The 25,823-nt window shown below is 40.9% G+C and overlaps 1 protein-coding gene and 1 long non-coding RNA gene across 3 annotated transcripts in view; one reads left to right on the top strand and one right to left on the bottom strand.

The window, feature by feature from the left end:
- Positions 1-5,099: 5,099 nt before the first annotated feature.
- On the bottom strand, positions 5,100-18,465 carry LOC147528259 (uncharacterized). 2 transcript variants are annotated; one of them, XR_015222324.1, is made up of 5 exons: positions 18,261-18,465; positions 16,622-16,707; positions 10,131-10,233; positions 9,434-9,490; positions 5,100-7,678 (listed from the first exon to the last, which is right to left on the bottom strand). It is a non-coding gene; the product is annotated as an uncharacterized LOC147528259 (long non-coding RNA). The 2 variants fall into 2 exon arrangements; XR_015222325.1 differs by lacking the exon at positions 9,434-9,490.
- Positions 17,671-25,823, top strand: part of CSGALNACT2 (chondroitin sulfate N-acetylgalactosaminyltransferase 2) — a 35,059-nt gene continuing 26,906 nt past the window's right edge. The window contains exon 1 of the mRNA XM_086616258.1: positions 17,671-17,725. The gene's annotated coding sequence lies outside the window, so the exon portion shown is untranslated. The remainder of the gene's footprint in view (positions 17,726-25,823) is intronic.

Below are 25,823 nucleotides of genomic sequence, written 5' to 3' on the forward strand. Positions count from 1 at the left end.
CAACACAAAAAAAATATATGATTTTTCTTCTGCACTGTTCTCAGACTCTGTAACCCCATTACAGTGTTTCTTGTCTGAATGAAGCCAATCAAAATTTGCTTGGAAGCTTCTTTTGGGTTTTTTTGTTTGTTTTTTCTTTTGGTAAATGTCAAAGTTTGCATCAGGATCATCCTTTAGTCATTTTGCAGCTGTGTTTAAAATAAACGTTTTTAAAAGGATGTGAAAATAAGTAAAATGACTAGATATCATACAGTAAAAGAGGAAAAAAAAAGATCAGGGAAGTATTCTCAGGGGAAATATAAAATGCTAATAAGTATCTAATTCAACTATCCTGTTGGGGGAGGCTAGGAACATTTCAAGTATGTTAGATTCTGCACCTCTAATTTAAGCAATAGACTTTTTTTTTTAAAGACTGTTTTTTGCTGTAGCTCAATGGTAGGACCCATCTGCAACATTTTTCGTTTATCAAGATGGATTTCTAAATTTCAGCTGCTGTTAATGCATTCTGGATCCATAAGCTGAAATGTCTATTTAATGTATCATAGAATGAAACCAGAGTATTATATACAGAAGATAGAAATACTGTATGTAAGTATTATATACAGACTCAATCAACATGTAAAGTCCTTTGCAAATTGAATTAACAATGGGCATTTTGAAAATACTCTCAGCTGTTTTCACGTCCTTTCATTTATTATGAAAATGTCATTACTAAACCTTGATTGAATGATGTAGCAAGTGTTTTTAAAAAGAACATATGCTTTCATATTGTGATGGTGAGATGGACAGTAAAAATGGTTCTTGCCAAAACTCCTACATTTTGTCTCCTGATTACATGGTTTTAGATCTTTACTAACATCACAGATATTTTTTTCACTCTTCAAGCAGTATGACTTTTGAAAAGTTGGATCTTTTAGCTTAAAAGTTGCCATTAAAACATGGCTTTGGGTCTATTTTTGATTTATACCCTAGCTATAATTTTCTTTAATAGGTTCCCCTGACTCACGTTCACTTTGGGGCACTTAGTGGCCAGATTGCTAAAAGAATGCAGTAACAGAAAAAGTTGCCACTGAGGTGGTTGGCAGATGCCGAATGCTTAATAAGCAACAAAATCAGATTCCTCTTTTTGAAAATCTTGACCCTGGTATGGTTCTCTGCTTGTACAGCTGGATCAACATGGTGCTAAGCACTCTGCTTCTATATTGGTGATCACTTGTGCCTAAACTGAGAAGCAGTTACTGGACTCAATGCAAATAATTACATGCCTGAAATACACGTTTAAATGCTGAATCAAGACAAGAGTGCTCAGGACTTTGTTGGACTTTACTCAGTTGTGCTCCTGGGATTTCCTAAAATTAAGCAGGGGAGCCCTGGGTGAGTGTGTGAGAGTTTCCCCAAAACCTCACTGAAGCCAAAGGAAAGGCGCCCATTTAAGTAAATGGAAATACTCTCAAGTCATTGGAATGGACTTTGGATCCTGTCCCAAATAGGTTTATTAATTCTTGGAGCTCTTCCTGTACAGCAAGAACTTCCTCTTGCGAAGGAATATATTGCTACAAAAGGAAAATTATGGAATGTTGGAGGATCATCAGAGGAAAAATTGCTAGCTTTTTATTATGCACATGTGCATGCGCGCACAGAATTTTTTATCAAGTAAGCACTTTATTTTTTCAGGGTTTTTGCCTACATCTGAATTTGTGCTTCAGGGATTTCGAAACATGATTTATATTAATTGATTTGGGACAAAATCCAGTGGACTGGCTTAAAATATTGAAGGGAGTTTTGCCAAGGGCCTTACTGTCTGCACATGAAGTTATGGTTCTTCAGTGCAGAAAAAATTATCTGTTTTCATTTTTAGGCATGTCATACCCGAACTGGCCTGAGGAGAGCCCCGTTCCACTCACAAGATTCGATGGCACTAACTCTGTGTTTTCAAGATATGCAAATGATAGTGTATATGCTAACTGGATGGTTTCACACTCAGCGGCAAAATTTATGGACAAGTTTGATAGCTAAAATTTTCTTTGTGAAAGGTAACGGACTCCTGAGGGGAACAGAGAGGCAAAGAATGGGAAGTCCATTGGCTCGTTCTTTGTACAATCAACAACTGACTTTTAAATTGGCAAACCCTTTATTGGTAGTTCCTAAAGTGTGTTATTCATGCTGAAGACTATAATTGGTGGTTTCCCCTTTCAGAAAACATATCAAGCTGGATAAGAGTTGTAGTTCCAGTACTTCTTTCTATATTGCCATTTTGCATATGGTTCCATTTGGCAACTTCTTAGGGCAAATGGCCTCACATTTCATTCTGGCTGTTTTTTAGACTAACCATCCTGTGTTACAGCTTTCTTGGATGGGAAAATGTACTTGAACTGCTACTTTTATAGTGGCTGTTAGCATATGACCACTTGATCTAAGCAGGAAGCACAAACAATATATGGAAGGGAGGGGGGAAATAGGCTCCCGAGCTTGCTGTCAAATGAGAAGTGTTAAGATGATGTTGGCACTAACGAAACCTGTGTCTTGGTTTGGAAGCAAACATTAAGTAACTCAACAGAGGACTTGAGATTCAACATTTGAAGTCTTGTAAAATGTATTGTCTTGTCTTAATGAGAAGAGAGTTAGTTTTATTAGTCTTAACTTCTCTTACCTTTAGCACAATGGAGATAAATTTGATACAAGATAAGCTGTATAGACTGATGGCAATCAAGACTGTTCATCTGACACAATTTACTTTGCATCACCTACATCTTACTAATGTTAAGACGTACAATCTTGTACAATCATAATTCCTCTTATGAGTTCAAAATAGACTGCACAGGATTTTTAGATGGAATTCAAGTAAAGAGATTTTGTTTGCAGTCATGTTGAGTGGGTTGGAGTCCTCCTCTCAGCTCCAAATTGGATACACTGCCATGCACAGGACACTGCCACGAGATAACTCCAAATAAACCGATTACCTTGAAAGTCATGAATAAACAACACTCGCACAGAAAAAAATGGTCTAAAACTCACTGTTAATGAAACTATACAAGGAAAATGTCATCGGAATTTGTTAAGGTAAAATATAAAAATGTGCTTGCAACACTGACTTCATATTTGGGAGAACGATCAGACTGTGGGTTGTGTTCTACGTGGAAGAGTAAATGATCAGCACCACTTTTGTCTTTATTTGTAATCTAATATGGTTAAAGTTAACTTTTTGTTTGCTACAAATGTTGGGACATAAATCCCGAGTGACTTGTTGTTAGCGTTGTGACGGTTATTCTAAATAATCCAATTCTACCAAAGCTTGCTCCTGTCACTTACAATCCAATTTAGCTGTTTTCAGATGTTGTTTTGTGTACCAACTTTATGTTTCCATTAAAGTCTGTGATTTCAGAAACAAGAGACTCAGACTGCCAAAACCCGAACACAGATTTTTATTTCACAGAAAGTGGGATATAAAGTGCTGTGTTGGAATTGAAACACCTTCACTGTTGGTATCCTACTTGATCCTGTCCTTGTTTTGGACAAGCTCAAAGCAGAGTGACTTTGTCTTTGTACAAACATTTGCGGTGTTGTGTAACACTTATGTACAGTAAACATACAGCTATGTATACAGAAGGGGTTCAGTTGAGATATAGTGGTGATCTTCACTAGCATGACACAACTGTCAGAATGCATGCTTGTAAAATAAATGGCACTGAAAATTAAGCCCATTATATGGGCTTTTTTTTTCTTTTGAGAGATCTATGAAGGAAGGAGAGAAAAATGGGACTTGTGGTAACTTTTTTCTTTGTCCAGTCCTTTTCCTGTATTTTGTCTGTATATGGGAATTCTTTATTTGCCATGAGCAATCAAGACATCAAGATTTTTGTTTACTTTTTTAAATCCTTAAATTAAGAATTTCTTTTTATCAGTTATCTTCAGCAACAGTATTCAACTGGGAGACGTGAAGCACCCAGTTTCTAACCTGAAAAGCCCTGCAACAAGATTTCTCTACAGTAGGTGAGTGGGAGAGTAAGTGATGCTGAAATAACCAGTGGATGCAGAAAGTATTATGTATTCTAGACTTCCAGCATGAGTCAGTGATATTTCAACCATTAGTTCCCGTGAAAAATTTCACTAATAGTTATTGTCACCTATGTTATTGGACATAGATTCGGCACATAAAATACATACACAGTTCATAATTATAGTTGCCACACACAATTACCTGCATTAAGTGCAGCTTAATGAAAAACTCTGAACAAGTGTTTCCTAATCCAACTAATTTTGACTCCTTTCCTGCTCATGAATCTTGGTAAGAAATAGATTATTACTTTCAGGTATTCATTTGTAATATGGAAGCTTATTATGTCTTCTGTGTACGCTATTTTTGTAAGTATTTCCCTTGAAGTGTTTCCTATTTGTTCTGTGTTGACATTAGTCAGAATGGTAACAATCTAGTTTCAGTTCCCCATTAGAGAGTAAATGTACTTTGCATGTGGAAAAAAAGCGATACTGCAGATGATTATTTCCATCGGTGCCAGAAATACATACGCACTTGGCTGCCCTGAGGAAAGTGAATTTGAAGGGAACAAATGAGTCACCTAAATGTATAGGTTGGAAGGAATAACTTTCTAAAAATTTCTGACAGCCTTTTCTAAATACCTACAGAAATGACATGGTCTACCTGGTCTGTGCTTTGAGTTGTCATAGGTGGACGAAAGGGTGAATCTCATGTCTCTTTCCAGTCATTAGAGCAGCACAAGGAAGTTATTGTAATATTCACTTCTATAAACTTTTCCGGAGGTATGATACTCAGAAAATATACTATGAGGTTGCAGATTTTACTCTGCAGACATTAGCCTGTTTCATATAATAGAAATTTTAAAAAATCTTGTCCTGTGAATATGAGGTATATAATATTTAAATCATGTGGTTTTATCTACAATTTGTCATGCAAAATGTGCATGAATCTTTATGGTACACTCAACTGGACCTAAGTAATTCTCAAAAACATACAGTAAAAGGAAGTTTCTATTCCTTGATGTTTTATAATCAATTTTATATGAATAATACAAGCCTCAAAATCTATCTAAAAAGGATATTTCTACTGTAACTTTTGAAAGTTCCAAAAAAATTACTTATAATTTTTAAATGCTTTGTTTCAAAACTCAGCCCACCTGAAAGCCCTGTGTCTCTCACTGCAGCAAACACTAGAAATGATGTTCAGCAGCACCAGCTCTTAGGTAGCAACAGGCAATGTTCCCCATAAACAAGGTGCAGATTGCTGATAGTGAGATGAATGGTTTGACTTTTTCAGCCTAAGCTATCTTTCTGAAAAAAAACCCTATGATTTCCTAAAGATGTATAAAAGTATGTAAGGTCTTAATAAGAAAACCTAAGATAGATGTTCAGGTCCACTGCATCTAACTTCATATAATTTAAGTAGCCCTTCTGAAGTTAGTGGGATCATTCATAAATATTTGCTCATCTAAAATCAAATATCCCAATAGTCTGCTACCAAAAGTACAAAAGATATTATCAAAACATGGGCAAAGAAGCAATAGCCCAGGTCTACCCATCCCTAGCACAATATTGTAACTTGTCTATCTAGAAGCAGTATTTAGAAGCAGGTACTAGACACTAGAAGACAGGTAAGCACAAATATGTCTCTAATGAGAAACAGTGACTGAAATATTTTTCAGTATTTATCAAGTTCTTCAGTAAAGATGAGTTGTTCATGTAAGCTGTGTTTCGTATTTGTTTCTCATTTCTAATTCTTTGGGGCAGCAACCCGTGTCTTACAGTTATGATAGAGAGATACATACTCTTAATGCATTTTGAGAAGATTAATAGTTCCTCTCTTTTCATGGCGTGTTTTTTGCTTTTACGTGGTTTTATAAACCTGATAACGTTCTGAAATTAAGTAAAAAGGTTTTGCCTATCTGAGTACAGGCAAGTACTGACAAGTACACCTCCCCTTAAGCTCATCTGAAATAGCTCCTTACTTTGGGCTAATGAGGTACATTTCATAAAAATCCAACTCCGTCTCATCTAGAAGCTGTTTCATATGAATTACAGGCCAATCTGAAATGGTATGAACAGTTTAAGAGCATTGCAGTTGTACTTCACACATCAAGAAATAACTTTCCAATTTTCTCTATTAGAAAAGCAAATGAAAGAGGAGTGAGTTCATCTCCAAAGTAGTTAAGAAAATTAGTAACTTTTGAAATAAATGACAATGTAATGATTGTTGTCATTAGGTATCAGACCAAGAGTTTGATTCTGTCCTTGGTGATACAAGCAAACGTGTATTAACTTGTAAGATAACTGGATTAAGTGCATTTTTACCTTGCCATAAGAAAAGCTTTCCATTTAAGCAGCTAAGCACAGAAGTTTGTAGAGGTTCAAACCATTACACTGATAGCATGTGCATATTTTGAATAAATAGTGATGTTTACAGGAGGTGTTTCTGTTTGTTCTGGGTTTTTTTACTGGCTCCCAAATATAAAAATGGATTGGGTTTTCCCAAAGCACTCAGCTTTGATCTAGGTCACCTCCCATTACATCACTGATAAACTTCTATTGATTTTAATGGAGAGAAAGTATAGCCAATGGGCAAATCTTGACTCACAATATCAATATAAAAAGATGCTTACTTTATCACAATATTGATGTAGGTAGTGGAAAGAACCACTAGTTGCATGGTCAGAATTACTGAATGTCTCTGCGCATAAATATAGTGTTTTAAAATGTGAGTAGGGTATGAAGGTAAAAGCGGTCACTGTTCCCACCTAGTTAAGGGGTAAATCCAATTAGCCTGGTACCTTCAGAAGTCCCCATGGGAAGTTAGGTTAGCCCAGCATTTTGTGTAGATTTCCTCTTGTATTCACAAGGTAACATACATAGTAAGAAAGAGTTAAGAGACACAAAGAGAAAAAAAAAAAAAGCTGCTATATCAGCTTCATTTTCTCACCCACTCTGCAAGAAATTGTTATTAACAGAATCACATATTATGATTATTTCTTAACTTCAGAAATGTGTTGGCATGTCCCAAAAGAGAAAGAGAGGTCCCCTGCTGGAAAGCATGTCCACTGTAGTGGGCCTAAGTTTTTATGTATTTCATAATCTCCTCTAAGTGGAGGACAGAAGAGAATGTAAGCCAACACATGTAGAGCATTAGTTTTAGAATTATGTTTGCAAATAGTTTATTATTGAATACTGCAGGGACATATGATTTTAATCTTTCACAACACTGGTTCCAAAAGTAGTTGTGGAGTTACTGCATACCACACTAGCACTACATCTGTTGGACAAGGAGTCAGCAGATGACTGCAAAGAGCAGATGTGTGGTCTCTCCTCTCTGCTATCACCCCACTACTCCCTTACTTCCCATTTGATCTCATCTGGATAGGAACAGGGATTTTTCCACAGGAGACTTTTATGTATGCTGAAGTCCACAGGGACAGAAGGATTTGAGATGATGAGGAGACAGGGACCCCTTCTTCTATTCATATTCTGCAGGATGAGGTTCTCTACCTTCTCGCTCTTGAAGCTTATGAATGGACAAGCTACTCAGCAGGCAGACTAGGCAGAAGACAAGTGTCCTGTCTCCCAGGCACAGGCCACGCAGAAGGTACCACATGAGGGCTCGCAGGGAGGCTGTCTGAGAAGCACAGGTCTAGTCTCGCACTCACGTTCACAAGCCCTGCAATGTAACAAAAGCAACCTGGAGTTAAAGAACAGAGGTTTGTTCACTTTAGAAGTAGAGTTCTGATCCGAACTGAGAATTTTATGTACGTGTACCCTCTGACGTTGAGAGGGCTGGTACCTAATAAACATAGCATGGTTTGTGATTGCATACGCCCAGAGCTCTGAGGTTGTTAGGAAAAGAGAAGGTTATCCTTACATAGAATCATAGAATTGTTTAGGTCGGAAAAGACCTTTAGGATCATCCCGTAGGCTTGTAGCTAACACATTCCTCTCCCACAGAAAGCTGTAGCTGTTAAAACCCCTTGGTGCTTCTAGCACTGGGTTCTCACTGTTAACCGCTCTGTTCATACGATTCTCTCGAAACATGCAATTATCACTAGCCAAAAGCATTTAGATTTTTAATTTCAACAAATTCCCAGTAACAAAATGAAGGTTTAGAAATGCCAAAATAAACCTTCTGCATCTTTAAGGGCTTCAGAGATGTGAAGCAGATTCAGTGTGTGTTGGAGCACATACACATTTCCCCAGGTTTTTGCCTTATGCTGGTAGACATCTCATTTAGAACAACTCAAGAAAGCTTGGGGTGCCAAACTTGAATTTTTTAGCCCACAGTATAGCCACAGATTTGAATTCTTGTAGAAATGCAGCCTAGATCTGGGTATCAGTCAAACATTGCAGTTTCCAATCTGATTTTTCTGCATTCTGCAGGTCACATAAGTACTTGTTAAAGCCCTTATATAATTTTTCAGCTGTTCAGGGATTTCCCTCCTGACATGATCATAGTCGAAAGAGTTTGATGTGAGCACTGATTTTCATTTGCAACATGTGCTGTTTTCATAGCTCCTTACCAATGCAATTTCCTGTCTGAATTTACTATGCTTAAGGATGGAAGTATTTTAAATTTTTTAATAAAACTAAATCAAGTGAACCTATATTATAAGCATTTTGTTTGCTAAGAATCTTGCTTGCCTATATTTAGGTAGACTTTAAGGTTATTTTGGGGAAAAAAAATAACGATTCCACTTCCTCTTTCAGATTCTGTGAAGAAGTAAGCTATAGCCCAAAGCAAATCAGTAAAACAGTGGGATACGCTGATCCTACTTGTTTACCAAATTGCTACCAATAACAAAAACAGTATCCATTTATTCAAGAGTATTTCACAAAAAAGGAACAGTTTTGGAGTAACTTCAATACACCCTTACATTCGTTGGGAAGGAAAATGCTAAAAGGGTGGAATCCCATGGTGGCTGATATGACAGACAAGGAGGCTGCTCAACAGGTCTGCTCTCGTTCCTTGAGAAATCTGGTGAAGGGTTCATCTTCTTAAGATGACGGAAAAATTTGGAAAAGCATTTTAAAGACTGATATGTGGGAAAAGCCTATGGAAATATCCAGGACACAAATACCAGATTTATACTATATATTTTTTAAATGTGTATGCAGCTTCAAGAATCAGCCAGCAAGAAGCAAGCAGAGTTCACTGCACTCCAAGATAGTTTTTGTCTGGTGAGGTCTGTCAGTGATTGATTTGACAGTAGAAAACAATAATGATTCTTTCTGCTACAGGCTATAAATAATAGAGATTTTAGCCTTGAGTCAGGAAATCATTCAAACGCTTACTTAACTGGTTTTCCTGTGCAGAGAGGCTTTCTGAACAGTGGCCTGGTCCAGACACAGCAAATAGAAAGTCATTAAGTTTATGCTGATTATAAGGATCTTTATTTTAAAACACGACAGTTGGAAGACTCACCCAGTATTGCTCTTCCAGAATCACTTGTTAAACTGAACTGTGAGAATCTGTTAAATACTGAGCAGAAACAGATGATGTGGGTTTTTGTAAAAACGCTACTGATAATATTTTAATTTATACCAAAAGATGACATTTATCACCATTTTTACGTGCAGAAAGATAAAGTAAACAATCAAATTAGATTGCAACAAGTTGTCATCAGATACAACTTTTTAACCAAACAGAAAAAATGTTCATTGAATCATTTTGACTTGCTTAACTGAGTCTCCAGTACGGTTTACTAATGTTACGAAATGCGAAATGAATGTTTTGAAACATCAGGCCTTAAACTAGAGACTACTTATAGTTACCATTTCAAATGATGATCTTATATTTATTAGGCAACACAGAATGCTATTCATGGTATTAGACCTTGAAATGCAGCGATATGAACAGCACGTTATCTTTATTGCTGTAAAAGACATCAAACATACAGTAAAGACCTCGTCATACAAGATTTGAGCATAGCTCAGGGGAGCAGAGGGAGAAGGTACAGTACTGTACCTGCTGTATTGACCCCACAATCCACATTACAACAGAATGTGCACAAACATCGATTAAGGAGCAACTCCTCATGTGTCATAGGTAAACAAGATTCCCTAGTTAATCTGGATACTGAAGTTAGGCTAAAAACTGAGATTAGAGCTTTTTTGTCTACTTGCTTATTCCGTACAGTCCCTCGGTGGCTCCCCGTCCCCGGTGCTACGGTCGCTGTGCCCCAGCCTCCCTCTGCACCAGGGAGGTGCTGCTGGCCTGGGAAGCTGAAACAGAAAGTTGTGCCAGTTTGTGGGAAGCTGCTGCTGGCAGTTACCCATCTCAGGCATGGGGGGGATGGCTGAGGACCCCTTCCTTTTGGCACCACCCCATCTTTCCAGAACTCCAGCCCCGCTGGGTTTTTCTCCATGTAAACAGCCCATGTGCAGAAGCACAAGCAAGCGCCATCCTAATCGCTGGTTCTGCTTCACATCTCCTTGTTAGCTGGAGGATTCAGGATGTGCTGCTTGTCTTTAGTCCAGGTCTTACCAAACCTTACAGCCAGCCTGTACCAGTTGCAGCTATCAAGCAACCAAGATCAAAACTTGCTTGCACCCAAGATCAAAACTGTAGATGTTTGCCCCACACAAATGCTTTAACACAGACTGCACACAAGTTGCTAAGATGCTTGTGTTGCAGAAACAGCCAATTTAAAAAACTTGTTATCTCTGTGCTTATCCTGACATAGATATGATTTGTTTTTAAAAACAGTACAAATTGTTGCTTGTCTAGCACAAAGAACTGGTAACTGACATTCTTGAAATTCAAATTAAAAAGAAAATAAAAATGGAATAGAAATGTCATTTATAACCATTCAATTCCTTCTAGTAAATGCTTCTGAACTCTGATATTCCTTAATTTAAACGGGGTGCAGGCTGCCAGATCAGGTGTTTGTCATTCTAGTTCTAAAAATAGGAGCAGGAAAGGAGAAGCAGGAACAAATTTTCCTTGCTCTTGAGAAGTGGGAACAAACTCAAGTGAATTTCGAAGCGTCTTGCTGTTCAGCTGTCCTATGATTGCATTTCTAATGTAAAATCTTGCTTTGAATTAATTTGATTTGGAGCTCCATTTTACCAGCAGATGTGAGCTATTGCAAGATTCTTATTAGCAAAGCTTTTTCTTAACAAAGATGAAGATAAAACAATTGTTACAAATCCAGAATTAAAGAGAAGGAGCCTGTGAGACAGTTAGGAAGGTAGAGCCAGTGACATTGGATCCTGACTTTGCAAATCAGTTCATCTTTACCAATTGGTTTTATAACAATAATGGTGAAGTCTCAACAGCATGCTCTAACACGTTTCTCAAAATCAGATGCTGGTTTTATGCACTACAGAAACAGATGTCAGTTTCCATGAAAATCTAAACACAGCATTTTCAGCTGCTCAACTGAGATATGGTATTTTTTTCTGGTTGTCTGTTGATATTCTATGGTACTCAGGAGGGTTCCCTCTTGATGAGGGAACCATGTACATCCTACCTTTCTTTAGCCCTGCCTTACACAGTTTCAACACTGTGAGAATTTTTCAGTCCTCAGTAGTAAAGTACTACTAATAAAATCAAGGTCATAATGTGATCTTATTATTATTTCTGTGTCATTTTATAGGAGGAATAGTTTACAAATACAGAAAATGTTGCACTTAAAAATGTTTTAATGATGTATAAGCAACAATGAGCAGTACCAGAAACAAGAGAAACAAACATAATTTATTTTATGAACTAATGGATAGGAGTTTAGACTCAAAGGGAGGGAGACGTTTTTTGGGCCGTGACAGACAAGCCTGTAGCTAACACTGGCGAAAAAAACCTTGAACTGGAGTGGAGTAGACAGTTATTGCGAAAAATGGGTCAGCACAGTACAGACAATGAGAAGTTTCTTTGTCTCTGGTCCTGTCTATCATATAAAGAAATGAACACCAGTTTTGTACTAACTGTTTGCTAATCTCCAAACATGGATGATCATCTCTGTACTGTACCTCTCTACGGCTTTGTCTTTGTTTAGTGTGGAAGGTGGTGGTGGGTTTTTTTTTTTGACTGCTGGACAGGCCCAGTGGGTCCACCAGATTATGGAGTAAGGCATATTAAATACTAATAGACTGAATATTTTGTATCAAACGTGAAGCATCTCAGATTAAGAAAGCCCAAATACTTCCCTCTATAAAGATACTGTATTTAATGTAGATATCTATCTGAATAACTTCAGCTTTGGCATATGAGGTTTTCAAGTACAGAAAGGAACCCAACCACATAACCAACCAAAAGACCTTGATAATTTACAGTTATCTTCTCAGACAAGGAGTGCTCAGGAAAGATTGTCTGGCTTAAATCTCATATATAGAATGATCTAACATTTCTCTTTCTGCATCCTAGACAGTGAAATATACAGTTTAAAAAATAATTTAATAGGATTGATTAAAAATATATTGCTTTATAGTTTTAACAGGTTACTGTTCTGCAATACTGGAGAAGGAAAAAAAAAAAAAGAAATGTGTAAGTTTTGGTATGCTTTGCATAGTATTGAGTCCTCTAGTCGAAGTCCTCCTAATTTGTTTTCCATTCTAGCTACAGAACACAGCTGCTTGGTCTTTGTTTCAGAGCTGCTTTATAGTCAATGCATTTTTTAGAAAAATGCCTAAAGCACTTCTTGGTGTCATTAGACAAAAGCTATATAGTAAAGGTATCTTGGAATAGTCAGAAATAAACCAATATAGGATTCCAGCACTACATAAGTGGATTACTTTCCATAGGTGTCGTTACTGGTTAGACTGGTACGACACCCTGGTGCAGTTTAAAGTGAGTGGCAGAGCCCTGGGCATACAACCCTTTGTGCCTGCCAGAAAAAATAAGGCCATGTGGCCGGGAAAAATGATCAGCTACCGCTGCAGAACACTGCCTGCTGCGCTCAGCTGGAGCAGGCAGCACAGCCCGGGCACTTAACGCAGCTCCCTGCCATTCCCCTTCTGCCCTCCTGTTCATCTGCAGCACAAACCAAACTGATGCCCGTACTTCTTGTACAGTACTGTTTCTGGGATCCATTTGCTACCATCAAAGAGCTCAGCAAACACTTTTTGCTAACAGAGGCAATATATGGATTTCAAAAGGAAAAAGCTATTTTAAGAGCTTGTACCCAAAAAATTCTGGTATCTCCTTCCATACACTTTTCCAGATGCCAATACCATTAATAAACTAAATTATCACTATTCAAAGGAAAAACACGTGGACTATAATAAGCATTCTTTTTACCAGAAGAAATCTTTTTCAGACAGTAGATAAATATTATTTACATTCACTTACAGCTGTGATTGTATTGATTATCTTTTCCAATAAGGAGTGTCTTCTACTTTCATGAATGAGTATAAAAATTACTGAGTCTGCTTTAACGTATGAGAGGACTCCATATAAATAATTTAAAGTTGGTTGATACTGTGGTTGATACAGTCTGTACAGACTGTTACTTCTAATGGGCATTTCTGAAAGGAAGTAATTTAGCAACTGTGATTCAAAACAGCAGGGAAAAACAATCTATAGCAGTTCATTTCCCAAACACTACATAAATTACATGCTTCTGGGTCCAATATTTAGTACGTTATAATACCAAATAATTAATACTTATTTGATACCAAGCCACTACATAAACAAATGCAGCCCTTCAACATTCGAAGATGTAGAGGCCAAAAGTCTAAGTAAGCATTGCCAACATCAAAATGTTGCTATAATGCAAAATAAAGGGAACGGTAACAATAAACACAGGAAAATTACTGCATGGTAGAGTCACTCTGGTGCGCTGGTACAAAGTAAGTTTACATATGCACTGTATCTCTTAAACCTATCATAAATCAAGAGATTATTTCAGCCTCTAAAGTAATGAAGTAAAATATTCAGACCTTCCAAGCACCTTTAATGCTCACGGTAGATGCCCCACGATAATGGTAAGACAGTAGTGGTGTCCTTTTTACTTCGGGAGGCACACACAAAGCGAGCCCCAGGTTCCCCTTTCGATGACCTGGTTGATGCTCACACCACAGCATCGTCAGCAGAGCCTGAGGTCGAGGTTAGCGTTCCCCAAGCCAGACGTAAGTTAATTCTACTGCAGCGCTCCACCTCTCTTATGACCCCTTATTTCACAGCCCATAGCAACAAAATGTATTTGGTCAGGACCAATGACAAAGTGTTATGGAATATAATCTAGAATAAAAGCTCAAAATGAGGATTTTAAGGGAAGAAAATATAAGTTGATTAAAATACTGTGGGATTGTTTATTTCAGGCTATTAAAATTTTTTTATACTTTTGGTTGTGTTGCTCAATATCTGTAATAAGTAATTTGAAACAATTAAGAACAAAGAAAGCAGCTTCACATGGGATCATGTTGGAATTGCGCCATCAGCAAGGCTGAGCTGTGGTATTTGACAAAAAGCCCTGTGTCAAGGCAAACTAATGACTATTGTTTGGCAATTAAAGCTCTGAATTTTCAGGCAAAATAACAGACCATTTTTCTTATTCCACATACACATTTCATTTCGGCTTGAGAGGATAAGAGAACAAAAATATTCACTGTTGAAGGATTGCTTTTTTTCTTTTCTTCTTTGGTCTCATTTACATTACTCCTTCACTTCGGCATCATGTTCTCAGATCAGCTCCTCTCTCTTTTTTCTATTGTTTCTTCCCCTCCAGCCCACACATATGGTTTAAAAAAAAAAACACAAAAAGGGCAAGGAAAAAAAAAAAACCAACCCACTAGAGGCTGGAGCTAATGCGTTTCTGGAAAACTCTTCTTTTTGAATCAGCTATTGCCAACCACTTCCTTTCCTCTAACTGTACCACTTTAAGAATAGTGTTTACCAAAGTTTGGCAAATCATTTTTAAAGTGTGTCTCTATGTCTCTCACCTAATCATGCTATCATAATATTTTTATAAAATTCAAAGCTGCATCACCTATATATATACATATGCTTATTGGTTTCAGATGCTAGGACGTCTGCAAATACTTCTCTAAGGAGAATTCTCAGGCTGAAACGAATTGTGTCTTAAGACACAGACATTTATTTGCTAAATGTTTTTGCCTGGTTTACTCCCAAACAACCCGGGAATTCCTCTGTAGGCCTGTCAGACTAACACCAAATAGGAACTGCAACATCTGTCAGCATAAATATAGGTCTGAGTTACAAAGGAATGTCTAATCTTGGAATAGCTCCTTCTGATAGAAAAGTCAGGAAGCTATACACAACATCACTGCAAAGTTTTTCCTGTCATGGTAGACCTCTTATACAGAGATGACTATGAATACCCAAGTTGTTATTACTAGAGTTTAAGAAACCTATTCTTCTTTTCTTCTCTCAATCTGAAAAAAAAAAAAAAAAAATCTTTCTGGAAGTGAAGGAACTCTGGTAAATAGAGGAAACTGGCACTTAAAGAAGAAGTAGTATTCTACGTAAAATCTCCTGTAAGGGACTGTAGAGATCTCAGTGGCAACTAACTTTTGTGCAGAAAAGTGGTACCTAGGAAGCTTGAAGGACAACATTCAGTTGCTCTCTGTGGACCAACCAGTGCAGGATTGTCAAGAGTGTGTCTGAGATCTGCATTGTGGTGTCAGTTAATGAAATCAGTAATTTCAGTTATTTCCATTCTGTTACCTTCCAGTACTTCCAAATAATACTATGTCTGCAGAGCACTGCAGTCTCCAGTATCAGTAACGTAACACAGGTGTCTAGTACACTCCTACCCCTTACCACAACACAGAAGACAAGCAGGAACTCGGGAGTACTCAACAGTCATCTGTAATATACCATACGGAAACTTCGCATGAGGTCAGGTTTAAAATAGTAGTGTATTTACATACTGTTTTAAAAAAAGAACGAACCCTTGTTTACCTAGTTTCATAAGCACACACGTAAAAATGTAAAACCTTCTGAAAACTCTCTTTACCGCTTTTTCCATTCTTCAAATGTATTTTTGATGGATAGCTAACTTTGACAATCCAACCTCATGACAAGCTTCAACGGATAGGAAAGTGCCCGCATGGATGGCTGGGCACACCAGCCAAGTGTGCTTTCCCTGTTAATGGACCAGAGCAGTGAAGTGGAGCCTGACAGCAAAGAGTAGTAAGAGGGTTCCCAGTCCATATGGAAAAACGCCGTCTAGTTAAAATCACCGTTTATTTAAAGTATTCCCTGGAAAGACCTTTGTCGTCTGAGGGCTTGAAATCTAGACTGAACAGACCAGGTCCGTGAACACCCAGCCCCCTCGCAGGCTGTGCGGTGCAGCTATTTGTGAACGAACGGGTTTCCATCTGCCTGAAAACAAAGGGCTGCTCTGTGCTAAATGGGGTGCAGACCTCGACAGAGCAGTAACGTGACAGAGGAGGCGGCGTCTGCAGCTGAGACCATTGGGGTCTCCACTCTGGAAAAGACTTAGTGCCTACCCTTCGGGCAGGTGAGCAGTCAGAGGCAAACCAGCAGAGTGACGTCAAGTGGGGGGTGCAGGTCTTTACAGAATAAGCCTTTACTTGCTTTTGAGTGCGTATGAGACTGTTTTTGATGAGCGGGGCCAGAAACACTTGATGCATAGTCATGGAAGAACACTCCCACTTCATCCACTTCCTGAGCTGTTCTTGGCCGTACCCTTCTACGCTGTTTCAGGCCACCCTTCATGCAGATGGTTGAAGAGTGCATGAGATCCTAGGCATGGCTTCCTTTCAAGTTAAGCCCTGCAGAGAAATAAAAAAATAAATACTGAAATGTTCTTCTGGAAACACAGAACTGAAAATTTAAGTATTTGGGTGAGTAGAAAATAATGGTCAGTGAATCCTGCTTGTTGTAGACCCTGTGCCTCCAGTACAAAGGCTACATCGCAACCCTACAGTTTTGTTAACATCTGAAAAATCAGCATCGCTGCGCGGCTGCCGGACCTCCGGTAGCCACGGCTGCCACGGCAGCGCCTGCCGCCCGTGCCTGTGCCCAGAGCAGACACAACCCCGCTGTGCCACCGGGCAACCCCCGCCCGCACGGAACTGCTGGGGGGCGGCGGGTCCAGAGCAGCCGCGCAGGGGACGCACGAACCCGAGCAGCGCGGCTGCTCCCGGGGCGTTACCGGGACGCCGCGGCCGCTGCGGGTCAGGGCCGGCGGAGAGCGGTGCCCGCCCGGCGGGGATGGCCGCTGGGCCGGGGGTCAGACGCGCCCCTCTCCCCGTCACGTCCGCGGAGACCGGCCGCGGTGCGCGCACGTCCCGCGGCGCTGCGGGGATGAAGGGACCCGCCCCAACGAGCGGTCCCCGCTAGATCCGCACGGTGGTGGTTCCCCGTCACACACGGGTGCGTTTGCCGCACTCCTAGCGTTGGCTCTCGGCCACGTACTTATCGCCTTTCCAGGCTGCGCCAGAGCACAACGTGCCTTCGGCCTCGGGAGGGGAGGCGGCCGGGGCGCGAGGCGCGGGCGCTCCCGGGCGCCGGGGGGTCGGGAGGCCGCGGGGCCCCGCCGGCCCCTCCCCGCCGCCCCAACGGCCGCGCGGCACCGCCCCGCCCCGCTTCCCCTCCGCGGGCAGCCCGGGGGCCGCCGCCACGCGCGGGGCGGGGGGGGGGGGTCCGCCCCCGCCGCCCGGCCCCGCCCCGCAGGCGGCGGGGGGCGGCCGGTGCCGTCCCCTTTAAGCGCCGCGGCGGAGGCGCGCCGCCCGCTCATTTCCGAGCGCACAGGAAGTGGGGTCGCGGCTCCGCGGCGGGGCCCGCGCGGTGAGTACGGCGGCCCCCGCGCCCCTCCGGCCCTCCCGTTCCCCTCGCTCGGCGCTTCCCTCGCCCCGCTCCCCTCCCCGGCTCGCTGCGCTCCTCGCCCGTCTCCTCGTTCCATCACCTGCCCGCTGGCATCGGCCCGCCGAGGGGGCTGGCCCGCGGCCGCATCCCCGCCGCCGGGGGAGGGTGCCGAGCAGCGCCCCGGGAGCCGGGCGGGTAGCGGCATGCCGGCGGGGCCATCCCCATCCTCGCCTCCCGGCCGGGAGCGCGCCGAGCAGCGCGGAGCGTGTGTCGGTGCTGGGGCCGGGCGGAGGGGAGGGGAGGGGGCCGCGCCGCCGCCGGCCGTGCCCGCTGCGCTCGGCGGGGACAGCGGTGCCGGGGGCATGAGCCGCGGGGAGCGCCGTGGTGCGGGCTGCGCCTCATCGCCCTCTTGGTGCGGGCCTTGCAAGCCTCCCTCGGCTTCGATCTTCGCGCTATCTTAACAATAAAATTAATCTCTCTTCCTCCTCACGGTTGCGTTTCCGTTGTCTTAACTAACCTTAAATAGGCCGGAGAGTGCGTTTTTGGAGACGCACGTATCTGGAGACAGCGTTGGAAGTACGGTCGGGCAGAACGTCTCCGGAGAAAGCATCGTTGCTGATCGCCCTTATCTCGCTGCGACCGGGTGTGGTTGGTGATAGTACGGAGCGAGATGGTCGGAGTGTCACCTCCCTGTGCCCGGGCACGGGCTGGGTGAGGGTTGAGGTTTTTAGCTTGCTCAAACAGCTAGAAAGCTCAATTCCTTCCACCAACACCCTGCCACGGCCCTCCCCCCCCTCCCCCCGCCCCCCGAAGAAGTCATGATAAAAGGGCACTTAATTATTTTCAATAGAATATTTAGACTTGTTTAATTGTGATTTTCATCTCCTGCTTTTTGTCAGCCAAGTTCTTACTCAGTAAATACTGTACTCTTGTAAACAGTGAAAGTTGGAGTGTTTTGAAATTGAACATAATAAAATTATATCATTGTTAACAGTCTACTTATCCTGAAACTGACTCACTTATTGGAGGAATACTAAAGCAGAAACAGGGGGCTTGCAAGACAGTTTTTAAAGCTGAATATACAAAAAATTAAACTGGATGCTGTATGTTTTCAGTGAAGTATAATCCACATCTGCTTAATTAATGTTTGCTTTATTCTGTGGTTTTGTAGTTTGTTTGTGTTTTTTTTTTCTCTCGTCAAGTCCCTCCACCAGGTGGAAATTGAGACACTGATCTCTTCTACTAAGCTTGTAGATGATGGATAAGGACTAAGTGTATTCTATTGCTCTGATGGGTAACTCGGAAGAGCTGCAAAAAGAGTGAGGTTGTCTTACCACAGAGTGAATATCCCTCAAGCTAAGGTCATATAGTAAAAATTGGTTGTTGTGGTGCTGTTGTGTTTTGTTTTTTTTTGTCTTGGAGATTGTAAGTGCCAGGGACTGTGAGTAAGATCATTTCTTCTTTTCCAGTTTGCACTAGCTGAAAATTGCTGTCCTGCTTCAGTGTGTTTGAAGGAAACTTCTGGGTTCCCTTTATTTATTAGCTAGATAGTGAGTCCCCAAACACCGTCAAAGGCAGCAGCTTGGAAGCCTTCCCAGTATCTGTCAGTGAAGATAGATGTCTTTTGCAGACAGGGTGTTAGCTGTGGGCCTCAATTGTACCCTGAGGCTTTTATGGGAGACTCTTTGCCTGTAAGTCCTTATCGTAAGTATCAGGAGACAGACCCACACGAAGTGTTGCTACAGCACCACCGTCCTAAACTGGCAGTAAGCTGAGAATGGAAGGAAGAGCAATGATTTTTAAAGTACAGGACTCTGTGGCACAAACAGAAATTGTTTAGCTTCTCTGTTCCTGCAGGAAACCCGTGAAAACTTCAGTGTGATTAAGATCAGTTGATCGTGAATAGTTCTTTCCCTTCCTGATCCCATGACTTTGTTTCAGTGTCTTCCTCACCCTTAAAGGGGAAAGGGGAAAAAAAGAAACCAAAAACCCTAACCCTATCATTAAGGCTGCTGCATCATGGTAGAAGTTGCATGAAGTTATTCTTGGATTTCAATTATTTGCTTTTAAGTTCTAGCCCTGAAAAACGTGTATTTCCAAATCAGTGAGAAACATCATCTGAGGGCATAGTTAAATGATAAGTCGCTGTGGTCTGTTGCCAAGATAACCCACAAGCGCATCTGGCACAATTTCTATCCCTGCTCCACAGTCTGCTACTTTTGTACTTGCCAGAAGTGTTCCATGGACCTCTTTGTAAAAAGAATCACAAAAATGATCTGAACTTTTAAGAGATAAAATTAAAGTGGAGGGAGGGTACGAGAAATATGAGGCCAGTTTTTTTTTACTGCAGAAAACAGATTGCACAATATTTTTCTTAACTCTGAAACAGCTTGTCATTATGAAGCAAGCTTCATGACTTGCAGTATTTTCTGTTTAAATAATGCTGAAGCAGGATCATGGAGGTGGGAGGAAACTCAGGCATTGGATAAAGATTTGGGTGACACTGGAACTGGTTATGTCCCTGGCTTTCAGTTAGCACATCTGTCTTCTACCCTCTTAGAGGACCAGCCCTCTAGAATAAAAGTCTGTGAAGAGACCATAATAATCATGCTTCTGGAAAAAGAAAATAGCAAATAGACAGGGATTTCAAGCACAAGACTTACTTTTTTTTTTTTTAAGTATTTTTAAAAAAGAGTTCTTAAAGGGCACAACAGAAAGAAAATGTTTCAGGAGCATAATAGCTTTTGTAAAAAAGAAAAAAAGTGCCTTATCTATGAAACTAATTATGTTCTTGCAAGCTTAGTGCTGAAAATGGGAAAATGACATTGTAACTCACAAGATGTTTGTAAAGTAATATAAAGCTTTTGTAAAGGAACAAGAGTTTTACTTTTGAATTGTAGCCACAGCTTGTAAGAAGAATTTGCAGAACGGTACTTCTCACTGTCTGCCAGAACAGTTTCATTTTGAATGATAATTAGAAAAGCCTATCACTCCCATTAATATTATTGTTTATTAGAAAAATCTGAAAGTGTACAGTGACGTCAATACTCTTAATTTCTTTTTATGAAGCCCTTTTGAAAAAAAAAAAGAACATCTCTGAAGGCAGGAACAGCACTGCAAGTTGCAGCCCTGCTTGTCATGAGTGTCTTCTCGTTCAAAAGGAGTGGGGCAGGATAGCGTCTGAGGCTTTTTTTAGGTGCACATCTAGCTGCTGCTTTCATCTAAGCCTGCTTAAAAACTTTTACAGTAAGGCCGCAGGTATCTTGCATATAGCTAAAAATGTAGACGGGCAGGTTAGGCAGCTTAATAGTTCTTGGAGATGGTACACCTTGTTGTATGTTTAAGGTAAATTGGTGCTGCTGATGGTCACTGCTAGCTGAGAAATATTTTTTTGAAAAGAATAACTAGATAATTATTGGAAGCTGTAGGTAGTCACTAAAGGTCAGAGGTTCAAGGGGAAAGAAAAATGAGGTTTTTTCCTAATCCTGGGAGATTTTGCTGCACCTGAAAATATGGCGCACACAAAATACGTGTGAGAAGGTTGCACTCTTGCCGTGCTGGCACTAGGCTGTCCATACTGCTGCTTGTTTGTGTATGGTGAGGCTGGCAGGAGACACTTGCTCCACAACTACTTCAGAGTAGAGTATGGTGGGAAGAGTATGATGGAATGATCTCTGCTCTACCTTAACTCTTTTTAAAGGCTTTTCCCATTCACAAGCCAAGTGCTCCATACCTCTTACTAGTGAGTTGATACAGCTGGCAAGCCATTGCAGGTGCTGTGAGTGCAAATGTGAGAGTTGGAAAGAGCATCTAGATGTGACTTGAGGAAGCTATTGTGTGAGGAAACCTTGCATGTATGTTTTATCTAACCATTTCCTGTCATTCTTAATCGTCTCCAACTGTAATAAAAAATAAGTGTAGTGATTGGCCTGTTTACTCACTGGTGTCTATCTGCAGTACAAGTGCCTTCCAACTTCTCCTTGGGTCTAATTGCTTCCATTAGCCCTCACCGTGGTCCTGGGGAGTTCTTGGTCTGGACCTTACCTGCCTCCCCAGCCTGCGGTGCAGGGTGAGCATATCTCCTGAGTAGGTGCATTTGAGGATCATCTTGTTGGCAGCTGTGTTGGTGGGTGACAGAAAGGGCAGGTCTGCCTGTTTATCTTTCACCTTCCTCCTTCATATTAAACAAGTCTTTCACTGGTGGAGCGGGTGGGTGATAAAGGGCAGGTCTGTCTTGCTGTTTTTCTTACCCTTTCTTCCTCCCCCGTACTAAACGGTGCTGTTTCACTGGTGAAGCAGCTTCTGGAAGAGAATCCATCTCCTTCATGCTACTGGGCTTTGTGGTAGAGATGTCGTTTAGAGCAGCTGTCTGGAAAGCCTGGATCAGCACCCAATGGCCAGCAGACATGTCCTTCTGATGTTGAAAGTGAGTCTTCCCATCAGCTTCTCTACTATGGCCAGAAATGACCTAAATTGTCAATTAATGCATTGCTTCGATAGATGGAGGGGTAAGAACGTTTACCCCTGGGAGTTTGAGTGCAAGTACATGGTTGGTGACTAAAGAAAAAAATGTGTAGAACTGAAGTAGTGTAGGGCTGGCTGGACTGGCGCTGGGAGAGGGTTGGGCAGGCAGACACATTTGGCATTTGTTCTCCCAAAAACTAACGAAACTAATTTTTCTTTTCTCTGGTGTACTGCAGGGAGTGTATGTTAAAGGAAATTGATATTTCACTTGCAGAACACAAATAAAATTCTTTCACGGCTCATAAATCCTCTGGAGATGGGTCCTGCCATTTAGTGGCTGTCATGGGCAACGGAGTCCTTTAACTGAGCTGAACATAACTCAAGATAGGTTCTTATGTGTTCAAAGGTAAAATAGTACAATGCAGAACAGCTAAGAGTTAAAGGTAAACTTAGAAATACAATACTTGCATGTCTTAAATAGTTCAAAGTAAAATTGCTCAACAGCTTTGTTTTTTTTGATCCCTATGTAGATACCTGCTTCTCGTATTTAACTTTGACAAATGAACGTCAACCACAAATGGAGGTTAATGTGTCTGCACTGTTAATTGTGCTTTTTGTTAAGACACAGACTAGACTGGACTATTTCAATTGGAAGGGACGTACAATGATCATCTAGTCCAATTGCCTGGCCAGTTCAGGCTTTAACAGTTCAAGTTAAAGTCTCAGTCAGTACTTTCATAAAAGACCAAAATTGTAGGATACCCGAGTTCTTCAAAAAGTTGTATACAAAGCTAGGCTAGTTTTGTATTAACATGGTAGGATTTGGAAATCAAAGTGACTAGCCCCAGCTAATCTTGTAAGGAAAAAGGGCCCTAATAATTTTTCAGATGCCGGTTGCAAGAGAAAGACATGGAAGGCCAGTTTCTGGCTTGCAGGTGTTCTCAGCTGCAGGAAGCCATGCGAGCTTAAAGCTGCTGTACAGAGGTGCTGCTGTACAGAGTTGTGTCAAATAATGCTGTTTGTAGATGATGCGGGTATAATGTGATGTTTAGCATGTGATAGTTAATGGTAGCAAGGTAGCCCACCAGGCAGATTTTCAGTTACTCCAGTGTCCCTGTCTGGTGTTTGCACATGTATATCTTCTCTGTAGAAGATAATACTGAAACAGTTCTTCTGGGTTGAGTTTGTGTTGCTGGTGCAAGGGCAGGTGTTGAGCAGTGATGCACAGGAAAGCAGCTGAAGCTCATTGGGAACACTGCTGCATTAAAGCAGAGGAAATGAGGTAAATGAGCTTGTGTGCTGAAGTGGGCTCTGAAAATACAAAATGCTGGTCTTGAGCACAGTTTAGAGTCTCTGGAATTATATGGAGGATTGAATCATTAGTTTCTATGAAATAAAATCTGTCATGAAAGTGTGTTTTGGGCGATAGCTTTCAAATGACTTGTGGTAGCACTTCTGCTGTCTCTTAAAGGTTTCCCCAAGCAGTGGTGTCAAAAATGATAAGAAGCTTGTCCACACTGTTGATACTACTCACAGCCTCGAGGGCTTGTATGTTTTCCTAGCGCTCTGCTAGAGTGGAAATTAAGACTGCTGAGTGATAGTAGTTTAGTCCAGTTTAGTGTGATCTGGGAGCTTCTGATACAGATAGGAGTCTTCAGAAGAGGAGACATACAGTTTGCAAAGTAGGAGGGTGAGTATTGGTGTGGTTGGTGCTGGCTGGACAGAGGCTGGTGTTCCTGCGTCTTCCCAGCACCATCTGGAAGCAGTGCTCCAGTTAAGATGTCTGTACGGGGCAAACTCTGCCCCACCACTCTGTGTTTGGAATGGGACTGAGTTTTAACGTCCAAAATGCTGTATCAGATTCTGCTATTAAGTGCTACTAAGCCCTGTTTCTTTTGGTTGAGTTTTTTCAGATTTCATACACAATCCAGTGACTTGAATTTTTTGCATTTAACACTTAAGAGTTGCTTCTTAGTTGTGTAAGGTCCTCAGCTTCTGCGAGAGTTTTACCTAGCTAGATGGAGAGATGGGAGTCTGATAGAGATTTAAGTTGACTGTCTGAAGGGACACGAGGAGAAAGGAATAAAACTTTAAACCAATGTTAAAATAGCATAATAACAGTTGTTGCCAGTAGGACCATGTATCAAATATGGCACTTCGAATAAACAGTTTGCAGCAACTATCTGTGGTAATAACCTGTATTTCCCTGCTGGGAAGCAAAACTAGCAAAAAAATAAAAGTGGCATATGAGCATGATGGAAGAACGGCGCAAGGAACCTGCAAAAACTCAATAGAGGTTTGCAGAAACTCCTGGCTTCTCTCTCCTCCAAGTCATGATTGTCTCTTCTTGAAGAGAAGAGGAGGAAAGATGGTCTGAGAGGTCCAAAGAGTGACTTTAGGGGCTTGAAAAACAAAACAAGGAGAGATGGAGCAGGGTAATGTGAAGTGTTGAGTGTTCAGTGGTTCTATTTTTCATAGTGGTGTCTTTTTAAATGCAAGACAGCTTTAAAAAAAAACACACCTGAATATCAAGACAGATAATTCTGACAAGCTGCTAGCTTCTCCGCTTCCTGTGTAGCCTTGTTTTGCTAGTCCTTTAAGAGTAAGTTAACACTTAGTTGTAATGTTAATTTGAAAAATTACAGATGACATAAGTGTATCTAGCTGTACTTCTGGAATGCACCAGAGGTTTCTCAATCGTTTGGCATGCGGCTTTCACTTCTGGTGACCTATTCATGGCTGATTTGTTGTGCTGAAAGCAGAACCTAAACTCCTACACTGATTTTTAGCCATTCTAAAAATATTTGTAGGTTGTGTTCTTCCTGCCGTCTTAGATTCATGGACTGAGCAATAGCAAAGTGAGCCAAGTTTTGAATACTACTAAGTGTGAACTTAAGCTGCCTGATTCTTTTTATTTAAGAAAAACTTCAGGATGATTTTCTTTTTTCAAGGCAGTGTTTTTCTCAGAATTTCTGTATCAAATTGTATTTTAAACTGTTTTTGATATTTTAAAACTCTCAAGCCAAACTATGTGTCAGTTGGACAAAATGCGCAGAAACATCTTCTAGCAGTCACTTCAAGAGTTTTATTGCTCTTCAACTTGCAATGAAGAGATTTCTTTGCAAGTATTACTTGGTCCAGGGTATCCCTCACAAAATTTGGCAATAAATCATAAGCTTAATGAGAATGTTGCTGTGGTAGTAGTTGGTGCACAGTTGTTCAATTAAGCTTTTTATGAAATTTATATCAATTGCTTTCATATGTTTCTGCTTTTAAGGCTGATATTAATAGAAGTCTGAAAGTCTCTTTAAGAAAGTCAGGTGTATTTAAAAATTTAACTTCTCACTGTTTTCACTTCAACTACTACAGCTTCATCATAACCTGGATTTTTATCTGCTTGAAAATAGTATAGCTCTTACCATAGAAAAATTACAGAAAATGTAAAAAACTTAACTCCTCCACAGGATCAAGTCTCTAACTGTTTTTTTAAAATGCTGGTTAATTAACTGTGCAACTGTTAGAGAGAAAACCCTGGCTAAGAACTGTCCTTCTCCATCTCTTTTCTCCTGGGGTAAAAAAAAAAATCCGTACGTGATAAGATTTGCATTTCAGATTT

Source organism: Tauraco erythrolophus, chromosome 9 (genome assembly GCF_009769465.1).
Source record: "Tauraco erythrolophus isolate bTauEry1 chromosome 9, bTauEry1.pri, whole genome shotgun sequence".
In the NCBI taxonomy this organism is placed as follows: Eukaryota; Metazoa; Chordata; class Aves; order Musophagiformes; family Musophagidae; genus Tauraco; species Tauraco erythrolophus.